The sequence below is a fragment of the Neovison vison genome, chromosome 12, assembly GCF_020171115.1.
Source record: "Neovison vison isolate M4711 chromosome 12, ASM_NN_V1, whole genome shotgun sequence".
In the NCBI taxonomy this organism is placed as follows: domain Eukaryota; kingdom Metazoa; phylum Chordata; class Mammalia; order Carnivora; family Mustelidae; genus Neogale; species Neogale vison.
In genome coordinates, this window is record NC_058102.1 from 114,652,235 (window position 1) to 114,662,851 (window position 10,617).

A 10,617-nucleotide genomic window follows, 5' to 3' on the forward strand; every position below is an offset into this window, starting at 1 on the left:
TTATTTATACTATTTTTGTCATGGAAAATATTTTTCCTTCTAAACAGTTAATTTTTTATCAAACTTAAAATGTAGTTCACCTATAAATTGGACACAGTGTTCAAATTGAGAGATTAATGAATTCATAATAAAACATTCTGAACTAAATCTTGACTTTTATAGATCAATCAAGATGGGATGGATTTTTTTTATGTTCTCAATTACTGAACTATGCTATTTCAGGACTTTTGCACATGCTGTTCCCTGTGATTATAATGCTTTTCCCCTTCTTTTACCTGTTTAATTTCAATCCATCCTTCAGAGCTTGGCTCATTCACTATCCCTTCTTCACTGAAGCTTCCTTTTATTTGGAGACTGGACTAAGACCCTTTAACCATTTATGTTTTCATTTTATTTAGGCATCTCTTTTGTATTTACCATAATCGTAATTAAGTAATAATGTCAACGTGTATTTTTTTTAAAGATTATTTATTTATTTATTTGACAGGCAGAGATCACAAGTAGACACAGAGGCAGGCAGAGAGAAAGAGGAGGAAGTGGCTCCTCCCTGGGTGGAGAGCCTGATGCAGGGCTCAATCCCAGAACCCTGGAATCAAGACCTGAGCCGAAGGCAGAGGCTTGAACCCACTGAGCCACCCAGGCATCCCCGTCAATGTGTATAAAGCCTATTTCCCTGCCAACATTTTTTTTTTTAAGATTTTATTTATTCATTTGACAGACAGAGATCACAAGTAGGCAGAGAAGCAGGCAGGGGGAGTTGTTGGTAAGTAGGCTCCCAGCTGAGCAGAGAGCCTGATGCGGGGCTCCATTCTAGGACCCGGGATCATGACCTGGGCTGAAGGCAGAGGCTTAACCCACTGAGCCACCCAGGCGCCCCTCCTACCAACATTTAACTTTGCGATGGCACTGTTTTCCTCTTCTCAATTATCCCTTAAAACAACCTTTAAGAAGACATGACGTTATGGAGAATGCATTAAATAGCTTCCAAAACAGGTGAATGCTCACACCAGACTTCTAAATATCTGTTTGTTTGCTTTTGTTTGACTTATCTAGTTCAGTGCTATGTGCTAGAAATGTTTAATAACTGTTTTCTAGTAAGACGAGAACTAAGATGCCATTACCGAGTCATGTGAAAAATGTACCTGAAGTGAAGGATTAGCCAGTATGTCTCTGTAAAACATGAGGTAAATGATATCCATATTATCTGTGTATAAAATGCCTTATTTGTAAGCATGCTTCATCAATAACAAGTATTTTAACTAGAATTTACCAAGTTCTTAGGCTTCATAAATTGACAACCTCTTATTTTGTAGGTTATAGTGCCATCATGTGGTTGTCATTTTCCTAAAATGAAATGTAACATTTTGGTAATAGAGATTATTTTTTATGATTGGTAAACCCAGTCACCCACACACAGGCATGACAGCTTATAATTTAATACTGATTTCTAAGACTGGATGTGTATTTCACTGGAAATTTCTGAATCTGAATTGTTAGCATGCAGAATTTGGAAACATTCATTTAGATGATAAAAAGAGACTTTCTGAATATAATAGCTTGGAGGTTCATGCAGTCTCTACGGATGGTCAGGTTTTTTTTAAACTAATGTTTATCATAGAGAATACAAATGAAAAACCAGGTGAAAAGATGCATAGGTCTAGAAAGATCCCAAGCACAGGAGCTTCTGTCTGTTGGGGTTGGGGTGTGCCACCGTCCTAGCACAGGGATATATTCACCAACCTGGAAACTCTGAATCCCATAGTTGAGAGATTTTTATAGAGTCTGCATCATGTAGGCAATCTCCAGCCCCCGAGGACCAGGAGTTGGGCTAATAGTTCTAAGCTTCCTTTCTTTTTAATTTTTTAAGATTTTATTTATATATTTGAGAGAGAGAGAGAGAGAGCATGAGAGGGAGGGAGGGGCAGAGGAAGAGGAAGAAGCAGACTCTCAAGTGAGCAGGGAGCACCATGCGGGGCTTGATCCCAGGCCCCTGAGATCATGACCTGAGCCAAAGGCATACACTTAACCAACTGAACCACCCAGAGGCCCCTAAATATTTAAGTGTATTCATTTGACAGAGAGAGTACACAAGTTGAGGGGGGCAGACTCCCCACTGAGCAGAGACCTTGATACTGAGCTTGATCCCAGGTCCTGGGATTCATGACCTGAGCTGAAGGCAGCCTTCCAGGTGCCCCTAAAATTTCTAAGCTTTTAATAATGGCCTGGTCTTTCTGATGACCAGCCCCCATCCTGAAGCTATCCAGGAGGCCACAGAGAGGTGCCTTTCTTTTTTTTTTTTTTAAAGAATATATTTATTTATTTGACAGAAAAAGAGAGAGACATAGTGAGAGAGGGAATACAAGTAGGGAGAGTGGGAGAGGGAGAAGCGGGTTTCCTGCTGAGCAGGGAGCCTGATGCCAGGGCTTGATCTCTGGGATCATAACCTGAGCCACAGGCAGATGCTTAACCGACAGAGACACTCAGGTGTCCCAAGAGGTGCCATATTAAAACAAAAGATGTTCCTGTCGCTCAGAATATTACAGGGGAGGTAGGAGCCCTATGTCAGAAACCAAGACCAAAGACCAAATATTAGAGCAAAAGATGTTCCTAGCATCCCTATCGCTCGGCAGATTACAAGAGTTTTAGGAGCTCCAGGGGCAAAGATCAAATATATATTTCTAATTATACAACAATTAGCCATTCAATGGATGTGCAGAAGTATCTCATTGTTATTTTTATTTATAGATTTCCCAAATGTCTAAGGATGTTGTGTTGGGCATCTTTTTATGTGCTTATTTTACCTATTTGTGTCTTCTTTGGTGAAATATCTTTGCCCATTAAAAAAATTATTTTTTACTTTCTTACTATTGACTTTTGAGAATTACCTACACATTCTGATAAAAGTCCTTATCATATATGTTTTCTATAAGTACTTTTTCCCTTTCTCGGTTTGTTTCTTTTTCTTTTTAATTTTTTAAATTAACATTATATATTAATATATTATGTATTATTTGTTTCAGGGGTATAGGTCTGTGATTCACCAGTCTTACCCAACACCCAGCGCTCACCACAACACATACCCCCACAATGTCCACACTCAGTCACCCCATCCCCCCACCCCCTACCCTCTAGCAATCCTCAGTTTGTTTCCTAAAATTAAGAGAGTTTGTTTCTTTATTACCCTACTAATACCCTTTTTTTAAAAAAGATTTTATTTATTTATTTGATGGAGATCACAAGTAGGCAGAGAGAGAGAGAGAGAGAGAGAGAGAAGCAGGCTCCCTACTGAGCAGAGAGCCTGATGCAGGACTCAATCCCAGGGCCCTGAGATCATGACCTGAGCTGAAGGCAGAGGCTCAACCCACTGAGCCACCCAGGCACCCCATACTAATGCCTTTTGAAGAAAAGTTTTTAACTCTGATGAAATCCAGTCTATCACTTTGTTATTTTGTGAATCAAGCCTTTGGTATCATACATAAGAAATCTTTGCCTCAAGAGCAAAGATTTTTTCATATGTTTTCTTCAAGAAGGATAATAATTTCAGATTTTACTGTCCATTTTCTTTTTTTTTTTTTAAGATTTATGTATTTATTTGACAGAGAGAGAGGGAACACAAGCAGGGGAAGTGGAAAGGGAGAAGCAGGCTTCCCTCTGAGCAGAAAGCCCTATGTGGGGCTCAATCTCAGGACCCTGGGTCCATGACTCAAGCCAAGGGCAGATGCCCAACCACCGAGCCACTCAGGCACCCCATTTTTATTTCTTTATTTTCTTTATTTCTGGTTAGCTAGGCTCTGAATAAGAAATCAGAAGCCAAAGTCTTTTTTGCCATGTTCTGAAAAAGTTATAGTAGAAAATAGATGTTAATATAGGGAATCAACAGAATCACTTTGGAATGGCTCAGGAGAGGAGAGTGGTATAGTCTAAGGAAAATAGTTCCAAAACAAAAATGTTCCCTGAAAATTCTAGCAAATCTAGATGTAAATTACAAAAATACTTGTATGTAAATATAAAAATATTTGTATAAAAATAAAATATATAATTCTTAATGTAAATAACAAATCTTTAATGTAAATAACAAAAATATTTGTATAGAAGGCTAGTTGCAGTGACTTTCACGGAGATCTTAAAAATGAGCAGTGAGGGGCGCCTGGGTGGCTCAGTGGGTTAAAGCCTCTGCCTTCGGCTCAGGTCATGATCCCAGGGTCCTGGGATGGAACCCTGCATCGGGCTCTCTGCTCAGCTGGGAGCCTGCTTCCTCCTCTGTCTCTGCCTGCCTCTCTGCCTACTTGGGATCTCTGTCTGTCAAATAAATAAATAAAATCTTAAAAAAAAAAATGAGCAGTGAATCCCCTCAATGTTAAACTGACATCTGCCAGAGACTACAACATGATAAAAGTTCAAGCAACTCTACAGTGCAAATGTGGACCCACAGAATGTCGAGTTGGAAGGCACTTTAGAATTCTTCTGCATTGAAGTTTTATTAACTCCTTTTTAAGATAAATAAATGAACTGTACAACTACTCTCTTTGAAGCTGAGACTGAACCCTTAAGTCCTCCAAGAAGGTGCATGTGGTTGGAAATGTCCTCTGGATTTCTCAGTTAGAATATTATTTAATAAACATTGAGTGTTACTTTGTGCAGGCATTGTATATAGGCAATAAAAATGTAAGGGAGGGCGCCTGGGTGGCTCAGTGGGTTAAGCCGCTGCCTTCGGCTCAGGTCATGATCTCAGGGTCCTGGGATCGAGTCCCGCATCGGGCTCTCTGCTCAGCAGGGAGCCTGCTTCCTTCTCTCTCTCTCTGCCTGCCTCTCTGCCTACTTGTGATCTCTCTCTCTGTCAAATAAATAAATAAATAAAATCTAAAAAAAAAAAAAAAAAATTGTAAGGGAGAGCCTGTCCAGGGTTAGGGAAAACAGGAATGTGCAGGAGCTTTGGAAAATAACAACTTTTTGTTTGTTTTGTTCATACCACATTTTATTTATCCATTCATTAATCACCACTTGGGTTGCTTCCACATTTTAACCATTGTGAATAATGTTGCTATAAACATAGATGCAGGGTGCCTGGGTGGCTCAGTGGGTTAAGCATCTGCCTTCGTCTTAGGTCATGATCTCAGCGTCCTGGGATCAGGCTCTCTGCTCAGCAGGGAGCCTGCTTCCCCCTCTCTCTCTGCCTGCCTCTCTGCCTACTTGTGATTTCTCTGTGTGTCAAACAGACAAATAAAATCTAAAAAAGCAAAACAAAACATGGATGCACAAATACCTCTTCAAGTTCCAGATGAGGCTCCCTGCTAAGCAGGGAGCCTGATGCAGACTTGATCCCAGGACCCTGAGACCATGACCTGAGCCAAAGGCAAAGACTTAACCCACTGAGCCACCCAGGTACCACTATTATTTTTTTCTTCTGCTTTCTTTGGGTGTAATTTGCCCTCTTTTTCTATTCTTTAGGTAGAAGCTTAAATAATTAATCTGAGATGTTTATTGTTTTGTAGTGAAAGCATTAATGTCATAAATTTTCCCCTAAGTAATGCTTCAATAGCATCTACAAAGTATTACATGTTACACTTTCATTTAAAAATTTTTTTTAATTTAAATTCAATTTAGTTAACATGGAGTATGTTAGTTTCAGGGATAGAATTTAGTGATTCATCAGTTGCATATAATACCCAGTGCTTGTTATATCAAGTGACCTCTTTAATGTTCATCACCCAGTTACCTCATACTCACCTCCCCTCCAGCAACCCTCAGTTAGTGTCCTATAATTAAGAGTCTTTTATGGTTTGCCTTCCTCTGTGTTTTTATCTTACTCTATTTCTCTTTCCCTTCCCCTATGTTCATTTCTTTTGTTTCTTAAGTTCCACATATGAGCAAGATCATATGACAGTTGTCTTTCTCTAACTGACTTATTTCAGTTAGCATAACCCTCTAGTTCCATCCACATCATTGCATACATTTTCATTTTCATTCGTTTCAAAATATTTTCTAATTTTTCTTTTGTTTTCTCCTTTGCCTCATGGGTTATATAAAAAAATGTCTTCTTTGTGCTGGTGACAAATTCTCTTGGCTTTTGTTTTTCTGAAAAAGTCTTTATTTTGACTTCAGTTTTGAAAGATGTTTTTGCTGGCTAAGTAGTTCTAGATTGACAATTTTTTCCCAGTGCTTTAAAGATACCCTTCATATTTTTCTCACTTTCATAGTTTCTGATGAGAAATGTTTTAATTCTTTCTTTCCATATAATGATGTTCTTTTTCTCTGGCTGTTGTTTTTTTAAAGACTTATTTATTTTTTATTTTGGGGGGGTAGGGGCAAAGAGAGAGAGAGAGAGAGAAACTTAAGCACACTCTGTGCTGAGCACAGAGCCTGATGCAAGGCTCAACCCCACAACCCTGAGATCATGACCTAAGCTGAAACCAAGAATCTGGCACTTAACTGATTGCATCACGCAGGCACCTTCTCTGGCTCCTTTTAAGATGTTCTATCATTGTTGTTTAGCAATTTGATGATGATGTGCCTTGTAATGTTTTTCTTTGTATATATTCTGCTTGTGGTTCTTTGAGCTTCTAGGATCTGATAAGTTTTCATTAAATTTGGAAAATATTTTAGCTATTATTTCTTTAAAACTTCTTTGCTGCCTGCCTGTTTCTAGATCCCATCTACACATATGTAGACCATTTCACATTATCCCACAGGTAACTGATACTCTATTCATTTTGTTTTCTCTTTGTTCTTCTATTATAGATTCTATTGCTGGTTCTTCAAATTCACTGATATTTTCTTCTGCAGTGTCTGGTCTGCTTTTAATCCTGCACAGTGCATTTTTAAATTTCAGGTGTATTTTCATTTTAAGAAGTTCTATTTGGGCCTTTAATATAGTTTTCCTTTCTCTTTTCATCATATCCATGTTTTCCTTTATCTTTGTGAGTATATATTGTGTGTCTATAAGGTCTGTTTTAAATACTATTCTTCCCAGATTCAACATATTATTTCTAGATTTGTTTCTATTGATTAATTTCTCTATTTTTCTCCTGATTATGGATCATATTTTCTTGTTTCTTTGCATATTTCATAATTTTAAAACGATTTTATTTATTTATTTGACAAAGAGAAACACAGTGAGAGAGGGAGCACTAGAAGGGGGAGTGGGAGAGAGAAGCAGACTTACCCCTGAGCAGGGAGCCTGATGCAGGGCTTGATCCCAGGACACTGAGACCATGACCCAAGCCAAAGGCTTAATAACCGAGCCACCCAGGCACACCCAGCATAGTTCATAATTTTTAATCACATGAGAGATTGTGAATTTTACATTGTTGGTGACTGGATTTTGTTGAATTTCTTTAAATACTGTATAGGTAAGTACTTGAAATTAGATCCTTTTGAGATTTTAAGATTACTAGGGTAGATGAACAGCCTTTAGTTTTGGATGATTTTAATCCCATAATTAGGCAATGATTTTCTGAGAATGCTATCTGATTGCCCTGTATAATATAAGATCTTCCCACTATGTCTTATGGGATTGTAAGTTATTTATTCCCTATGCTGTGTAAGGTCTAGGAATTACTTTGTCTATTACACTCTATAGGTCATTTCTTGAACCCAGTTATACTCTTTTACTGCATGCACAACCCAAAACTCAGCCAAAGACTCCTCCACGTCTCAACCTATCTCTAGAGAGTTCTATCTTCTGTACTACTCTGTCCTGCAAATTCTAGGGCTTTGGCCTCCCTGAACACTTGTATCTATCTCTTCAGTTCAGTCAAAGATCTAGACTCTGTCTAGGTTCCCCTGTGCTGCAGCCTGGAAGCTGGTGAATTGATGAACTGGTTAGTTTAAGGCTCACCTTGTGTTTTCCCTTCCCTCAGAGATTACAGTCTTGCACTCCCTGTTATCTAGTGTCTGAAAACTGTTGTTTTATGTATTTTGTCTGGTTTTCTTGTTTTAGACAGAAGGATAAATACAATTCTAGTCTTTCCATCTTGGCTAAAAACAAATGAGTTTTCTGCAAATTTTTGTAATATTGAAAATATGGGTTGGAGTTAAGATGATGGAGTAATAGAAGGATCCTATGCTTGCCTCAAACACAGCTAGATCAGTATCAAATTATTCTGAACACTCAGGGAAATCAATATGAGGACTGAGAGAACAAACTGCACAACTAGAGGAAGAAAAGAGGCCACATCGAGGAAGTAGGAGATATAGAGATGTGATTTAGGGGAGAGAAAAAATCACCAGTGCTATGGATTGGAGCTCTGATGAGGCAGAGAGGAGAGAAAGAAAGAGAAAAAACAGAGTGCAGTACATTGCACAAGAAAAACACTTCTCCAAAACCATTGATGGGGGAAATAAGAGGGGCTGATTATTGCATGTTTACAAGCAGTAGAGCTCAAAGACTAAAGTTCTAGAAGTCTGAGCCATTACTGGGTGTCGTCTGGCAGATGTAGATGTGCTCCTGCAGAGAAAGAGGGCAGAGGCCTGGGAGTGGATAGCATGGTCTGAGGATCCCCTGGGTCACACTGGAAGAGACAGTTTCCCTTCTTGGAGTACATTTGGGAGAGGCAGCACTGCCCTTCTGGGGACAAAATAGACAACAGCTGCCATTCGTTAACATACCAACAGAACTGCCTGCAAAGGCTTTTCACTGTGCTTTACCATAAACTCCCAAGACCTGCATGTTTGTGTGATTGCTCCTCTGGAACAAACCAACACCAGTCCCAGCACGGCTAGACCCTCCTCTAGAGGATCAGTGTGGGTCTGTGCCATGACAGGTCACTAAAACTGGAGTTTTGAAACCTAGCCATTGCACCTGAGATAAAAACACAGTAGCATTGTGCTGCCAGTGGGCAGAGGACTGGGATACAGACAGGGTGAACACAGGAATCTGAGGGATACGTGGGACAAATGAGGTAAGATTGTTTGCTCTTCTGTGAGGTCTTCCTGCGTAGCAGCAGGTGAACTCCCCTCTCCAAGGACAAGATAGCTGGCTGACACATTTCCTGACACCCTCCCACATTGATCAGGACAGAGGGACGTCAGTGAGCAGCACAGCGCCCCGCAGTGGAGACTTAAGCAGTATACACCAGGCGCCCCCATCCTGTATTTTGCTGATGCTTCTGAACTAGGTAGGACAAGTGTGTCTGAGAGTCAGAGCAGCAGTGGGCTCCTCCCCTGGAAGAACTGCACAACATCCACTGCCCCGCAACACATACCCAGCCTACTGACCACTGGGCGCTACAGAGCTTAAGCTATAGGGGAAATAGGCTGTACCTTCTTTTAACAAACTAACCAAAACACACCTAGTTAAAACTCACCAAGAAGGAGGTACCTGGGTGGCTCAGTCAGTTAAGTGCCTGACTTCAGCTAAGGTCATGATCTCAGGGTCCTGGGATTGGGAACTCTACAGGGTGCCCTGCTCAGCAGGAGTCAGCTTGTCCCTCTGCCACTCCTCTTGCTCATGGGTGTGTTCACTTGCCCCCCCCCCATAAATAAATAAAATGTTAGAAAACAAACAAAAAAACCTCACCACACACTGAACAAGGTCCAAACACTCACCATTTCACCACTGCAGACAAGGAGAAACTTTGCCGAGGACTGATCTGAGGGAAAGAGAGCCAAAGCAGCACAGTATACACAGCACAGACCAGAAACACTTCCTGAAGTGCCAGGCCCTGGACAGTATATAACCTCTTCTTAATATAGCCATTACTCTTGGGATCTGGAAACATAACAGGCTTTTTTAACACACAAAAGACAGAGACCTAGACAAAATGCCAAGATGGAGCAATTCACCCGAAAGGAAAGAACACAAAGAGGTCACGGCCAGGGATCTAATCAATAATACATGTAATAAATAATATTTATTTATTATTCTGAACCAGAATTTAAAACAACAATCATAAGGATATTCACAGGATTTGAGAAAATCATACAAGACACCAGGGAGTCACTTCCCACAGAGATAAAAGACCTAACATTTGGGGGGGGGGGAATGCTGTAACAGAGATGCAAAACTGACTGGATGAAAAAAAAACCAAAACTGACCACAAGGATGGAAGAAGCAGAGGAATGAATAAGTGACATACAAGATAAAATTATGAGAAAGCCTGGGTGGCTTAGTTGGTTAAGCTTCTGCCTTGGCTTGGGTCATGATCCTGGAGTCGCAGGATCGAGCCCTGCATTGGGCTCCCTGCTCTGTGGGGAGTCTGCTTCTCCCTCTCTCTGCTCATACTCTCTCTCTCTCTCTCAAATAACTAAATACAATCTTGTTTTTTAAAAAAGAGAAAAATGTCCCTTCCTCAGGGCCAGCATATCTATGGACAGACTACAGTATTCATGACCTAAGTCTCGTCAGTGCAGGTACCAAATTCCCCCCAAAGTGTTGGAGAATAAGCATCTCTCAGCCAAAATTTGCCTATTGAATTCCATTTTCTTTCTTTTTTTTTTTAAGATTTTATTTGTTTATTTGACAGAGATCACAAATAGGCAGAGAGGCAGGCAGAGAGAGAGGAGGAAGCAGGCCTCCGGCTGAGCAGAGAACCTGATGCGGGGCTCGATCCCACGACCTGGGATCATGACCTGAGCCGAAGGCAGAGGCTTTAACCCACTGAGCCACCCAGGCACCCC